The sequence below is a fragment of the Coregonus lavaretus genome, assembly GCF_964263955.1.
Source record: "Coregonus lavaretus genome assembly, contig: HAP1_SCAFFOLD_254, whole genome shotgun sequence".
NCBI classification, from domain to species: domain Eukaryota; kingdom Metazoa; phylum Chordata; class Actinopteri; order Salmoniformes; family Salmonidae; genus Coregonus; species Coregonus lavaretus.
The window spans coordinates 350,001-365,187 of NW_028157650.1; the positions used below are offsets into that span (position 1 = coordinate 350,001).

General features: G+C 41.8%; 1 protein-coding gene across 1 annotated transcript in view; it reads right to left on the bottom strand.

Moving 5' to 3' along the window:
* Positions 1-15,187, bottom strand: part of LOC311125132 (NLR family CARD domain-containing protein 3-like) — a gene marked incomplete at its 3' end in the record, with an annotated part of 273,187 nt that overhangs the window by 224,464 nt on the left and 33,536 nt on the right. The gene's annotated exons all lie outside the window — the stretch shown is intronic.

Sequence of the window (15,187 nt, forward strand, 5' to 3'; positions counted from 1 at the left end):
TTGCCCTAAGTGTCTAAACACTGGACTGAAAATCACCATAGACCTCCACCAACCAGGGATTCTGTAATTCTGTCATGATAGAATGTGCACCCTGAGAAGGTGATCGTGATGCATTTAGGAGGAGTGTTTCCACTTCCTCCAGGCTGCAGGAGGGCTCCAGGGGAGATGTGGCATTTTATATAAATGTGAGGATGGTTCTTCTAGCACACGAACTTGGACTTGGTTATGCAGCTCTAAAGAAAATAAACAAAGTCCTAGGGATTCCTTCCTTGAGTCTCAGCTCATATCAGAGACATGACAGGAGAGTGACAGGTCAATAAAAAGGGAGAGTAGCCCATTATTGTCAGGTGACTTGCTGTGTGTAAATAATATTTAGTAGCCAACTGTGATTACTGAGAAATTAGCTTTACATAAAGTAAAAGCATGCTGATATGCTAATATGTACATAGGGTAACATGCTGATATGCTAATATGTACATAGGGTAACATGCTGATATTTAGTCCTGCAGTTATGACTGTAATGTCGACAGACATCATAATAAGTACTTTTCCCCCCCACTTTAGTTGCAGAGATTCAGAGAGGGCAACAGCCAATGGGGAGTGCTGCAAAGCTAATTAGAATATGCAGATATAGACCCAGACATAGCAGAGTTGCTGAAGGAGGATGAGGATGCCATCATAGACATTCATGGATCCTTTGATGGCTCTTGGCACAAGAGAGGATTCACTTCCAACTACGGGATAGGTGTGTACATTGGTGCTGGTACCAGCCAGCCCTAGAAAATGGTGAAGATCCACCCAGTCACAAAAAACATGGAGGCCATACATTCTTTAATTGAGAGGATGCACAGAAAATGGTACCTGTATATCATAGGATGTCAAATGATAACGTCCTCAAAAGAATGTTTCACTGAGAAACCCAGAATGCAAATGAACGTCTGAACTCTAATATGGTTGTGACGCCCCAAAACTGTCTTCTTGGGCAAAAGCCTCATTGCCAGTATGGCAGTAGCCACGTTCAATGAGGGAGCCACTGCTATATCAAATGGGATGGACTAATTGTGTATTGGCAGCACTTTGGTGACACTGGAAGCAATCAGAGAGGAGTTGTGAGAGCTGATGCTGCTTCAATGGAGTGTGACAAGGGGAGGCGCAGGTCACATGACACAGTCAAGAAAGTAAAGCAGCACCAGCAACAACTCAAAGAGGGCCGTACATATGGGGCAGGCATAGCTGATTACTGTTCTGCACATTTCAACAGCCATACAAAAGCCTTGGATGTGACACATTGAGCAAAGTGATATGGGAATTTGGCCAAAACTGCATATTTGCCCTACAGACCAGTATTCAAAGCATATGCTCTATTGCTTGAAACAAATGTTTTGAACGTGCTGATGTATTTGTAAAAGGTATATTTGATGTTTATTTGTCAGTTTAGAAGTGATATATGAAAAATAGATTAATTTAATGTGACGTAAATGGTCATATTTATGGAAAGTACATTTTAATTGTAGTCTGTGGTGTTTGGCATTACAGTTGTTCTCAATTGCTAAAACACAATTTCTGAAACCTTGCTCCATTTCCTGAAAACATTAAACGCAAAACCTCATCTTCAAGCACTATTTACAAAACCTCTGACTCCTCTCGCAAAATGAAACATTCGCCCTCAAAACAGTTTTTACCTGTGTTCAAAATCAAACACTGCTCTCAAATCATAAACAAAGTGATCAAAATGATATACTCTCTCAAGCAGTCAGTAAACAATACACCGAAAAATAGAAAACACATTGTTCAAAACATACAGTTCTCAGGGAGAAGTACATTTTAAATCTCAAAACAAATTTCATGTTTTTCCGTCATTGTCTTTTGATGAACGAAAACATGTTCTATCATAGTAGCTCCAAATGGATCAGAAATTACTACTCTGCTTTGCTCTTTGCAATTTAGTTTTTTGTTCTTCCTCCTCCTTGTACCCCTATTTTTACAGTACTGTACCCTGCATCTCACAAACTTGTCCTTTGTCTCTGTGATACTGTAATTCTTGTTCTTTGTTGATATGAACCTGCAACCAGTCAAAATCTATTGAGCAGTCAGTACTGTTAACAAATGGAAAGCACAATGTTCAGGGCCATACAATTTGTCCATTGTACAGTATACAGCCTACAATGCACTGTACTACAGTATACAATACTAAAAGGGACAAACATCAAAGGAGTGAACATGTGATCAATGTGCTTCTTCTTGTCTTTGGGCTGGGTCAGGCCAGAGCACTTCGTCCACATCACAAGCAATATTGTCCCTCCTGAGGCAACAGGGGGAAGAAGCCTCTTGTGTGCCGTATCCAGCCCTGACATGATTCCTCACCTATATCACCACAGGCTAAATCCATGGCTTGCAGCAGATTTACTCTGGTGTAGGGTTGTCTATCATACACTTTCCATCTCCAAGAGGAGAAAAACTCCTCAATCGGATTCAGGAAAGGCGAGTATGGAGGGAGGTACAAGGTCATAAACTGCCCATTGATGTTAAACCATTCCCTTACCTGAGCAGCTCGGTGGAAACTGACATTGTCCCACACTATCACATAGGTGGGAATGGGATTCTCATTTAGCTCTTGACCCTGCTGCTCTTGAACCTGCTGCTCAAATAAAATATCTCTTAGATTGGCCGTAGATCTTAGAAGGTGCCGGGTGTTATATGGCCCGAGTGTAACATGGTGATGTAGAACACCATGGTTGCTGATAGCAACACAGATTGTGACATCGCCACCTCGTTGACCAGGGACTTCAACAACGGCCCGCTGTCCAATCATGTTTCGGGCCTCTCCCTTCTCCTCTTTGTTAGATTGAAGCCTTGATTCATCGACAAAGATGAACTCATGGGGTCTGTCCAAGGATTCCAAGTCAAATATTGTCTGTGTAGAAATACAATATACTGTATGTAGGATTTTGTAAGTGGTACAGAGACAGTGCTATACTGTAGAGTACAATTAGACCTACTGTATGCACTTCTGATTCACATACATTGGATGTACTGAAGAGTAATGTCATTCACATAGTATGTGTTAGTACTGTAGACAATCTGGATTACAGTAAATGTTTCTGAATGTACACTTACTTGCACATACTGAGCTCGCAGTTCTTTCACCCTTGGTGAGTTGCGCTCAAAAGGTACTCTGTATACTTGTTTCATTCGCATCCTGTTACGACGGAGGACACGGTCAGTTGTGGAAATGCTCACACTGTCGATTCCCTGGAAGTGTGTTTTGTCTTGTATCACTCGTTCCTGGATTTCTCTGAGTCGTATTGCATTATCTTGAAGGACCATGCCAACTATAACGGCCTCTTGCTCCCGAGTGAATATAGCTGTCCTTCCACCTGCATGTGGCAGCCTTGCAATTCTACAAAAAGTAGTTGTGCAGTTACAAAACATATTCATGCAGTACAATACATACAGTGATTCACTTTACAAACGTCTATTGAAACAGCTGCATATAGTGTAGTACAGTAAATGTGCAATGACAAAAATACAGTAGTACACTGTACCTGTTCTCTTCTCTGAATGTCCTTACTATGGTGGACACAGAAAATCGGCTCAAATTGGGTTGCACTCTAAGTCCTGCTTCCCTCATTGTCAGTCCATGGACAAGAACATGGTCTATGACTGTTGCTCGAATTTCATCAGATATTTCCACTCTTTGTCTTCCTCTTCGTCCTCCTCTTCCTCTTTCTTGCCCTCCTCCTCCTCTTCCTCCTCGTCGCCCACCTCGCATACGCCCTCGTCCTCGTCCTCTCACATTGTTTCTTCTATCCATTCTCAGTCTTTCTCCTTCCCACCTTCAACAACCTGTTTGCTCTCTGAACTGCCTTATATTGGTTGTGTCGCATCATTTGAAACAGGTTAAATCCATTTTGAGTGTTTGTGTTCAATCAATGACATGTGTTCTCTATTTGTATTTGATTGTTGCCACTTGTGTTTACCAGTATGGATGACATGTGCATTAGAGTGCAGAATGTGTTTGGAGAATGAGAATGTGTTTAGAGTTTTGCTGAAAAGTCTAAGTGCGATCTGCATATTGTGTTTAACCATGTGAAATGGTTTAAGGTATTGACAACAGACTGCATAATTAGCTAAATGAGTCCAGGCAACTGATAACTTTGTTCAGCCAATGGGTTTTAGTGTTTTAGCAATTTGGCCTTTTATAAACGCATTTCATGCAATTCCACGTCATTTTACTTGACTGGAGACTCTGGCATAATCTTTATTAATGCCGTGTTCAAAACAACTGGAAACTCTGAGCTGGGAAATCTCAGACTTCCGACTTTAATGAGTTCAAGACAACTGGAAAATGGGGAAAAAACGAGCTCCGACTGGAAACATTTGTTTTAAACGGTCATCCAACTGGGAATTCTGGCCTCTTTCTAGAGCTCCGACTGGAAACATTTGTTTTAAACGGTCATCCAACTGGGAATTCTGGCCTCTTTCTAGAGCTCCGACTGGAAACATTTGTTTTAAACGGTCATCCAACTGGGAATTCTGGCCTCTTTCTAGAGCTCCGACTGGAACCATTTGTTTTAAACAGTCATCCTACTGGGAATTCTGGCCTCTTTCTAGAGCTCCGACTGGAAACATTTGTTTTAAACGGTCATCCTACTGGGAATTCTGGCATCTTTCTAGAGCTCCGACTTTTCTGATTTGAAGACCACTGATGTCATGATTCTACCTCATTTTTTCCCCGAGTTCCCATTTGTCTTGAAAGCGCAATACCGCACAAATGATCGAAATGACAGGCTATTTTGACACTGAAAAACTGAGAATCTGAGATCAATGAAAACAAACTTGAATCCATCAATAGCCTATGCCTGGGTGTGTGGAGACATATTGTATGCTACAATATGAGGAGGAAATTATAGTCCTAAAAATGTTTTAGTTTCTCTGACAGATTTGCCGCGCGTTCCCGACAGTATGCCTTGTTATTGTGCTCCACTCCATTTACATTTTAGTCATTTAGCAGACGTTCTTATCCAGAGCAACTTACAGTTAGTGAGTGCATACATTTTCATACTGGCCCCCCGTGGGAATCGAACCCACAACCCTGGCGTTCCAAAAGCCATGCTCTACCAACTGAGCTACACAGGGCCTAGGTTATTTTAAAAATAAGCTATTTATCCTCTGTGGCTACATTTTAGGCTTTCTCATTGTGTAGTAGGCTATTTTGAATTATTTCATTTATTTCTGAACAGACAGCAGTAATTCTATAACTTTGTAAAATGTATTTGAATTGATCAGGCGTGCTGCAGCTCCTCCAGAACCCTTGGCGTGGCTCTATAAATGATGGGCAATGCTGGAGAGATGAGAGATGGAGGCTCATGTCTGTCAGAGCAGAGAGAGATCTGGGAGAGATTATTAGAATTTTTACATTGCTAAAAGTGACAATTATCTTTCATGCCAGGAGAGGTACCGGATCCGGCCAAATAGGTTCCTGAACAAAACAGTCCAAAACGGAGAGGTGCCGGATCCTGTTCCGGCAGGATCCGGATCAAATTAAGCACTGATAATACACTATAACCATCATATCAAAGTAAACTTGGAGTCACGCGATATGTTGCGTGGTCCTCCCACTACGACTCGGGAAAGCATGCAGTTTTAGGCTACAGATGAAATAAGTTATGATGAACTTCACAGGTTGGTGAAAGTGCAAGGTGACGAGCTTGATGCTCCTTTCCAATAAATATTAAGGCTCTTATTCAGCTAACACGATGATCGATGCTTAGCTGCCATTTGTGAAATACAAATAATATCGATATAGCCATACCCACACTGTATCTGTGAGTTGTTGGCATGTGCCAAGGCCGGAGTGGGCACATTTGCTATATAATGCAACAGCTTTAGTGACAAGACATCAGTAGAGTTGACGATGCGATGGAAACCCATTTAACTTGTGTTTTTCATGTGGTACATGGGAATTTAACCACAAAAGTAATTGTACAGTCTTTTATCCACCAAAAATCAGTTTGATGGGAACATCTCTGGAGGGAAAATGCGCATATTGTTTTATGCAGATTTTAGAATATTCGCATGGAAACCTTTTGAAAATTGGGTGGAAACCTATCTATTGACCAGACAAAATGTAATTGATTTGATTTGATTTGAAACTATCTATTGACCAGATACTCCATTGGCCGCTGTAACAATGAAAATAATTGTCTTAAAAAATGGAAGGCAGTCGAGAGGAAGCAAGATCAACAAAACCGAAAACCAGAAATAAATGTTTTCAAGGAACAGCAACAGAACCGGGAACGAAAGTGATCCATACTGTTCCAGAACAGAACTGATATTTTAAAAACAACTGGTTAATAACATTATTTTACGAGTCACACAAAATAACGCTATGAAGTGCTTATGCAAAGCCCTCACTCTGTCACTCCAACTTATTCCAGTGTCTGCCTGCCAGCTGAAAGTCTTTACCAGTGGGTGTGTTTAGGCTCCCTGCCCCTCCCCTCTCTGAAGCAGAGGCTACTGTACTGACCTTACAAGCTTCATTCAGAAGATAGATGGTTTATTTGCTAGAGAAGAGAATGGTGGTGTCGGGAAGAGTGGGGTGTGCCGGACACAACAAAAGTTTCAGATGCTTTTAGTGTCTCCGGCGCTCTATTCCACAAGACGTTCAGGCAGGAGGGGGGTTAACTGGCGCTCTAGTCCACAAGACGTTCAGGCAGGAGGGGGGTTAACTGGCGCTCTAGTCCACAAGACGTTCAGGCAGGAGGGGGGTTAACTGGCGCTCTAGTCCACAAGACGTTCAGGCAGGAGGGGGGTTAACTGGCGCTCTAGTCCACAAGACGTTCAGGCAGGAGGGTGGTTAACTGGCGCTCTAGTCCACAAGACGTTCAGGCAGGAGGGGGGTTAACTGGCGCTCTAGTCCACAAGACGTTCAGGCAGGAGGGGGGTTAACTGGCGCTCTAGTCCACAAGACGTTCAGGCAGGAGGGGGGTTAACTGGCGCTCTAGTCCACAAGACGTTCAGGCAGGAGGGGGGTTAACTGGCGCTCTAGTCCACAAGACGTTCAGGCAGGAGGGGGGTTAACTGGCGCTCTAGTCCACAAGACGTTCAGGCAGGAGGGTGGTTAACTGGCGCTCTAGTCCACAAGACGTTCAGGCAGGAGGAGGGTTAAAGATGGCGCTCTATTCCACAAGACGTTCAGGCAGGAGGGGGGTTAACTGGCGCTCTAGTCCACAAGACGTTCAGGCAGGAGGGGGGTTAACTGGCGCTCTAGTCCACAAGACGTTCAGGCAGGAGGGGGGTTAACTGGCGCTCTAGTCCACAAGACATTCAGGCAGGAGGGGGGTTAAAGATGGCGGACACCTGTAGTCTCTTGTGGTGGTGTGGCCTCACTGGCAGAGTCCAGAACTCTCCTGAGGAGTCAGTGGAAGGAAAGCAGTCTGAAGCAGGTTTTCCTCTAGGAATTGTCCTGTGCTTAGCTCTATTCCTTTTCTTTTTATCCCCCCCCAAAACTCCCTAGTCCTCGTCGATGACAAGCAGACCCATAACATGATGCAGCCACCACCAAGAAAACAGCGGCACTCAGTGATGTGTTGTGTTGGATTTGCCCCAAACATAAAACTTTTTATTCAGGACATAAAGTGAATTTCTTTTCCACATTATTTAGCATTTTTACTTTAGTGCTTTATTGCAAACAGGATGCATGTTCTGTAATATTTGTGTCCCGTGTGGCTCAGTTGGTAGAGCAAGGTGCTTGCAACGCCAGGGTTGTGGGTTTGATTCCCACGGGGGACCATAGCATCTGCTAAATGACTGAAATGCGAATGTATTCTGTACAGGCTTCTTTTCACTCTGTCAATTAGGTTAGTGTTATGGAGTAACTACAATGTTGTTGATCCATCCTCAGTTTTCTCTTATCACAGCCATTCAACTCTAACTGTTTTAAAGTCACCATTGGCCTCATGGTGAAATCCCTGAGCGGTTTCCTTCCTCACCGGCAACAGAGTTAAGAAGGACACCTGTATCTTCGTAGTGACACACCATCCAAAGTGTAATTAATAACTTCACCATGCTCAAAGGAATATTCAGTGTTTGCTTTTTATTTTATTTTTACCCATCTACCAATAGGTGCCCTTCTTTGCGAGGCATTGGAAAACCTCCCTGGTCTTTGTGGTTGAATTTGTGTTTGAAATTCACTGCTTGACTGAGGGACCTTACAGATAATTGTTTGTGTGTGGTACAGAGATGAGGTTTTCATTCAGAAATCCTGTTAAACACTATTATTGCATACAGGTGAGTCCATGGAACTTATTATGTGTCTTGTTAAGCACATTTTTACTCCTGAACTTATTTAGGCTTGCCATAACAAAGGGGTTGAATACTTGTTGACTCAAGACATTTCAGCTTTTCATTTTTAATTAATTTCTAAAAACATTATTCCACTTTGACATTATGGAGTATCGTGTGTAGGCCAGTGACACAACATCTCAATTTAATCCATTTTAAATTCAGGCTGTGTAACAACAAAATGTGGAAAAATTCAAGGGGTGTGACTTTCTGAAGGCACTGCATTATAGACCGTTCAGACTTCAGTAGGGGACGTTGTTGGGCATCTCCTTTAGCATACGCATCAGATTCATCTACTGGGTTGTTATCAATCTAAATAAAAACCATCTAAAAAATATATATTGCTTGATTGAATGCAGTCATGTCTTAAGAATATTTTGTTACTTATTTTGAATAGTTGTATATTTAGATGTACATAAAATGAATGTAAGGATATGTTTTATATTATAACCAATCAGCATTCAGGATTAGACGTTGTATAATATTCTACAAAGGCCTGCTGCAACATGTAGCATATTTTCGTTTCCCTTACAATAAAAACATGACAATGTAATACATTTGATAAATAGTATTTATAGATGTGATTAGTAATAGAGTTATAGTCAGTAATACAGTCCAGTAACAGCTTCTTTTTACAAAGTAAAACGTAAAAGAGAATTATATCAACCTGCAAGGCTCACGGTCATATTATTTGCTGTAAACATGAGGGCCAAAGCTTGATAAATAGTGCGTAAACAATTGTAAAGGATGAATTAGATAAATAAATATTGGTGAAAAGATATCCATGAAAAGATATGAAAACAAGAGTAATGTATTGATTGTATGGGACCCTGTATTGTGGCCTTACCCATGTTTTAACTCATGAATCAATCTCATGAATAATGCTTCAGTTCGGCTGGCGCTGAACTCGGCTAGCCAAACCCAACGAGTGTTCTAGTATACTCCCTTAAAAAGACCTTAAAAGACCTTCACTTGAAAATCGTGAAAAAAGAGGCAGTAGTCCTATTTGTCGTTTTTTGAGATGCCGTAGCCAGTATACACTCAAAATTGTCTGAATTAATTAAGATAACTCAAGCAATCTTGGCAAAATGGGTAAAATTGCAGGACATTTGCTTTAAAACTGCAATAATTCTCTCTGCCCCATGGCAAAATATGTAGAATTGCATGAAATTGGTTATAAAATTGCTACATTTTCTCTCCACCCCAATGCAAAACGCTGAGCTGAACGTAAAGACGCAGGGAAAGGAGCATCTCTTTACCAAATCCTCCTTCAGAGTCCCATGCAGGTAAAACATTGTGATTTCTATATAGTGCTGTATCTGAAAGAGCATATTCTGCAGTTTCTATGACACTTACCTTTATCAAATAACTCTCCAAATTCAAGAGGTGAAGCTCTATTTCCAAATATCACTTTTCTCACCAACATCCCTGCTGTTCATTCATTTAGCACATGACCACTCTAGTGCCAGCATTGCTCTGGCTACTAAGCAACAACGAGTAACATAATATTCTGTCGTCAATGGATGAATGGCCAATAGTGTGGTCCTCTGTAGCTCAGCTGGTAGAGCACGGCGCTTGTAACGCCAAGGTAGTGGGTTCGATCCCCGGGACGACCCATACACAAAAAATTTATGCATGCATGACTGTAAGTCGCTTTGGATAAAAGCGTCTGCTAAATGGCCTAAAACATTTTTTTTAATAAAGAAACCAGATAGAAACTGAAAATGATGCATGTGACTTCCGTTTTGGTTAGCAGCGGATGTTGAAACCAACTTACTCAGTGTCTTTCCATATCTGGGGAAAGATGAAACCAGGTCAGCCGAGTGAGAGACTGTCTGAGACTGTGGTTTTGAGACACGTGAGCCCAAATAAAAGACACAATGTCAAGTCAGCAGGTCCTGCTCTCCCTCTTCCCCAAGCACCACAGCTCCCACTGGGGAAAAAGACACAATGTCAAGACAGCAGGTCCTGTTCTCCCTCTTCCCCAAGAACCACAGCTCCCACTGGGGAAAAATACACAATGTCAAGACAGCAGGTCCTGTTCTCCCTCTTCCCCAAGAACCACAGCTCCCACTGGGGAAAAATACACAATGCCAAGACAGCAGGTCCTGTTCTCCCTCTTCCCCAAGCACCACAGCTCCCACTGGGGAAAAATACACAATGTCAAGACAGCAGGTCCTCCTCTCCCTCTTCCCCAAGCACCACAGCTCCCACTGGGGAAAAATACACAATGTCAAGACAGCAGGTCCTGTTCTCCCTCTTCCCCAAGCACCACAGCTCCCACTGGGGAAAAAGGAGACACAATGTCAAGTAAGTAAGAGCAGACGGAAAAAGTCCCATAAACACTGTGTGCAGGGCAACCGATTTGTTTGTGGGGCTTGCTCACACAAAGCCCCGAAGCTGTGTGCTGACTGTGGACCTGAACCATAAAGAGAAGACGTGATTGGTTCATGTGTAAAGGCTCGGTACAGTGTCTGATACAATCAACACATTATTGTTTTTACATCTTGTCATTAATATATTAACACAAATATTTATTTATGCAATTCATCCTTTACAATTGTTAATGCACTATTTATTTTACTATTTATCAAGTGTTTATTTATTAACCATTTTGATACCTTGCTCTAGCACATGGATGGGAAACTCCAGTCCTCAGGGGCCTGATTGGTGGTCGTTGGTCCTCAGGGGCCTGATTGGTGGTCGTTGGTCCTCTGGGGCCTGATTGGTGGTCGTTGGTCCTCGGGGATCTGATTGGTGGTCGTTGGTCCTCAGGGCCTGATTGGTGTCACATTTTGCCCCAGGCAAAAAAATATATTTTTCCACTAATATTTCTTCATGCAATCAATCCTTTACAATAGTTTATGCACTATTTATCAAGCGTTTATTTATCAACCATGTTGTCACACCTTGCTCTAGTGCAGGGATGGGCAACTCCAGTCCTCGGGGCCTGATTGGTGTCACACCTTGCTCTAGTGCAGGGATGGGCAACTCCAGTCCTCGGGGCCTGATTGGTGTCACACCTTGCTCTAGTGCAGGGATGGAAAACTCCAGTCCTCTGGGCCTGATTGGTGTCACACTTTTTCCCCAGCCCCAGCTAATACACCTGACTTCAATAATTAATGAATCATCATCTTCAATTTAGAATGCGATTAGTTTAATCAGCTGTGTTTGCTAGGGATGGGGGGAAAGTGTGACACCCCGAGGATTTGAGTTACCCATCCCTACTAGCTGAAAGGCCAGGTGGTTCTAGTGTTAATGACTGGTAGATGGGTGTTGCTCATGCATTCACACTCATGCTGACCGGCTCCAGTACTTTGTTCTTGACTAAAGCCTCCAAGTCAGCCTTGACTTATGGTCTGATAGCATAATGTACAGGTCCTGCTTTCAGAAATGTTGGTTTGCTGTCTGGCTTAATGCTAAGCTTCCCTGTAATGTCGTTCATACTACCCAGCTGTCCATTAAATACGTCTGTTTCTTTAAGATGGCAGGTAGGTCTGTGTCTCCATGTGTCATTGTATGCCCTGATGGCCAGTCCAGTGTGATTTTCTCCAACTATGAACATCCCAGTAGTGATGCATAGTCTCCTTTCACAACATAGAGTGGCAGCTTTTCAGTTTGTCTGTTTACCTAAACTGTGACATCAGTGATGCCTCTCACAGCGACAGATTCACCTGTGTAAGTCTTTAACACGAGGTGCGCTGGTTGAAGTGGAAGGTGTTTCAGTGTATTTATTCTGACACAAGAGATACAGCTGCCCCTGTGTCAATATCGATACCCACCGGCTGTCCCTCTAGCAAGGGGGAGACATAGTAGCCGTGCGGCCCGCCAGGAAAAAGTCAGGATTTTCAGTGTGACTTCCTCGTCTGATGAGTCACTCACCTCAGTGTTCTCTTACTCAACAGTGTGAACATGTCTATGTGTCTTTCGTTGGAATGCCTGTTTCTTGTTTCCCGTTTTTGTGATTTCTCTGTTCTCTTTTTGTTTCTGGAGGCTTGTTCGATGTGGCCCTTTTTACCACAGGCTGGACAATCCATGTCCTTAAACCAGCATGTTGATACTTGATGTCCCTTTTTACCACAGGCTGGACAATCCATGTCCTTACACCAGCATGTAGACGTCTGATGTCCCACCTTGCCACAGTGGAAGCATGTGACTTGATTTCCCGGTCTCTGATTTTCAGTTGAAACTCTGTGCACTTTTCCTTTTTTATGATTAACTTTTTATTTATTTTCAAAGGAACACAGACAAGAACAAATAGCAGCAGGAATGGTTATACAGATAGAGACACAATACTGTTAAAATATATATCAGAACAAATAGCAGCAGGAATGGTTATACAGCTAGAGACACAATACTGTTAAAATATATATCAGAACAAATAGCAGCAGGAATGGTTATACAGCTAGAGACACAATACTGTTAAAATATATATCAGTATATTATGGAAACTAGTTATTGCAGATAAATACAATTATTATAATAAAATCAGTAAGGTACACATTTGCACTAAATGATCATGAATGGGCAATCTGTTGGGTAAAAAACCCACTGCAGTATTTTATGGTAACCAGCTGTCAATAGTTCTTTGCTACATATGAATATGAATAAAGGAGCCAAAGGCACCTTGATTACATAGATCACACAGAAGAGAGGTTAATATGTTCATTAAATGATGTTTTCTAGGTGGAAGGTATACCCTGTGTATGAGATTAAAATGTATCAGCTGGTGATTAGGATTGTTAGATGAACCCACTAAGTTCCTGATGAACTCAACTGGTGAGCCTCTTTAGCAGCTAGTTCCATGGACACACTGATTCCAATGTCCTTTGCCAAGGTCAGATGACTTTCAGTCAACAGTCTCTTTTGTGTAGCTTCACTCCGTAGCCCACATACTAGTCTGTCTCTAATGATGTCATTTAGAACAGCATTAAACTCAGTGTTCTGGTAGTTTCTTTAATGCAGCAGCAAACATTGTTACTGATTCTCCCTCTTCCTGATGTGTCATGTGGAACCTGAACCTTTCAGCATTAACTAGTGGTTCTGGTGAAAAATGTCCTTTAAGTATCTCCACAATATCCCCATACGTCTTATTACCTGTTCTGACTGGCTGTAGCAGGCTGCCTAGTAAATTAAATGTCTTTGGCCCCATTACACTAAAACATGTAGGCACAATGTTGTCCTCATCCATGTCATTTACAATAACAAAATATTCAAACCGTTCTGTATATGAGCTCCACTGCTCAATACTTTTATCAAACTGTCCAATGTTTCCATCAATTCCAATAATTGTTCATTTCTCAATAAGCTCCTGATTGGCACTCACTTCAATATTGTCCTCAACCAAAGCAATATTTTCCTCAGTCACGTGATCTTCATTCACTTAACTCACTGACATTTCCTCCTAAGTTCGCTCATTTAGCAGATTTAATTAAAAGGTTTGTCTTCACAGTTGAATAGATGTCCTATCCTGGTTTTTCTGCTCCACTGTCCGTCTCCCGTCCTTTTCTGCCGTCCATGACGATGTTAACTCCAGTGATGGAAAAAGTACCCAATTGTCATACTTGTGTAAAGGTAAAGATACCTTAACAGAAAATGACTCAACTAAAAGTGAAAGTCACCCAGTAAAATACTACTTGAGTAAAAGTCTAAAAGTATTTGGTTTTAAAATATACTTAAGTATCAAAAGTAAATGTAATTGCTAAAATATACTTAAGTATCAAAAGTAAAAGTACAAGTATAAATCATTTCAAATTCCTTACATAAAGCAAACCAGACGATTTTCTTGTTTTTTAAAATGTACGTTCAGCCAGAGGCAAACTCCAACACTCAGACAATTTACAAACAAAGCATTTGTGTTTAGTGAGTCTGCCATATCAGAGGCAGTAGGGATGTTCTCTTGATAAGTGTGTGAATTGGACCATTTTCTGTCCTGCTAAGCATTCAAAATGTAACAAGTACTTTTGGGTGTCAGGGAAAATGTATGGAGTAAAAAGTACATTATATTTTTACTTAAGTACTTTACACCACTGGTTAGCTCTCTTTCTTAGCTAGCTCGACTATGCACTTGCCTCTGCTAGCAATACACTGTGCTAACATTAGCCTATTCTGGACCACAGAAAATAACAGTTTTAAACAGTTGTAAAAACCCACTTCTTCCAGATAGAATAGTTCCTGTAGATTCAGACTTACTCATCACCAATCTTTTGTTATGTCTCGTGGGTTTCATAACCACTTCTGTATAACAATTAAATAATGATGAGACAGGAGACAGGAATCAGTTCAACCATTTATCTGGAACGTGATCATCTCAACACATACAAACCCCCATGATGCTCTGCGGCACAACCCCAATATACAACAAATACATAAGTAAATGGACACAAAACAAAACTCTGAGGAATTTAAATGTTCATTTCTAGAAAGTAGGGCCATGGGATAGGGTCAGAAAGGTCAGTATGTTTGATAACTGGTTCCAGAGGTGACATAACAAGCATTAGGTCCATTATACACAGTGAAGTAGAGGTGGGAGCTAAAAGCAGACATGGACAGTGTGACGGTGTGAGGAGGTCAGGGGTGAAACACACACACACACACACACACACACACACACACACACACGGTCAGCATATAACGTAGTCCAAGTGGTGGTCAGAATGTGTGTGTGTGTCCAGTGTGTGTGTGTGTGTGTGTCAGTGTTACCATGGTTATTATTTACAGGGACACTGAGGAGTCAACAAGAACACTAAACCCTGGATAGAGGGGCTCAGTGAATGTGGAGTGGAATGTGTTCAGGTGGGTCAGTGTATCAGAGGAGACTCTGTAGAAGGACAGAGTGCCG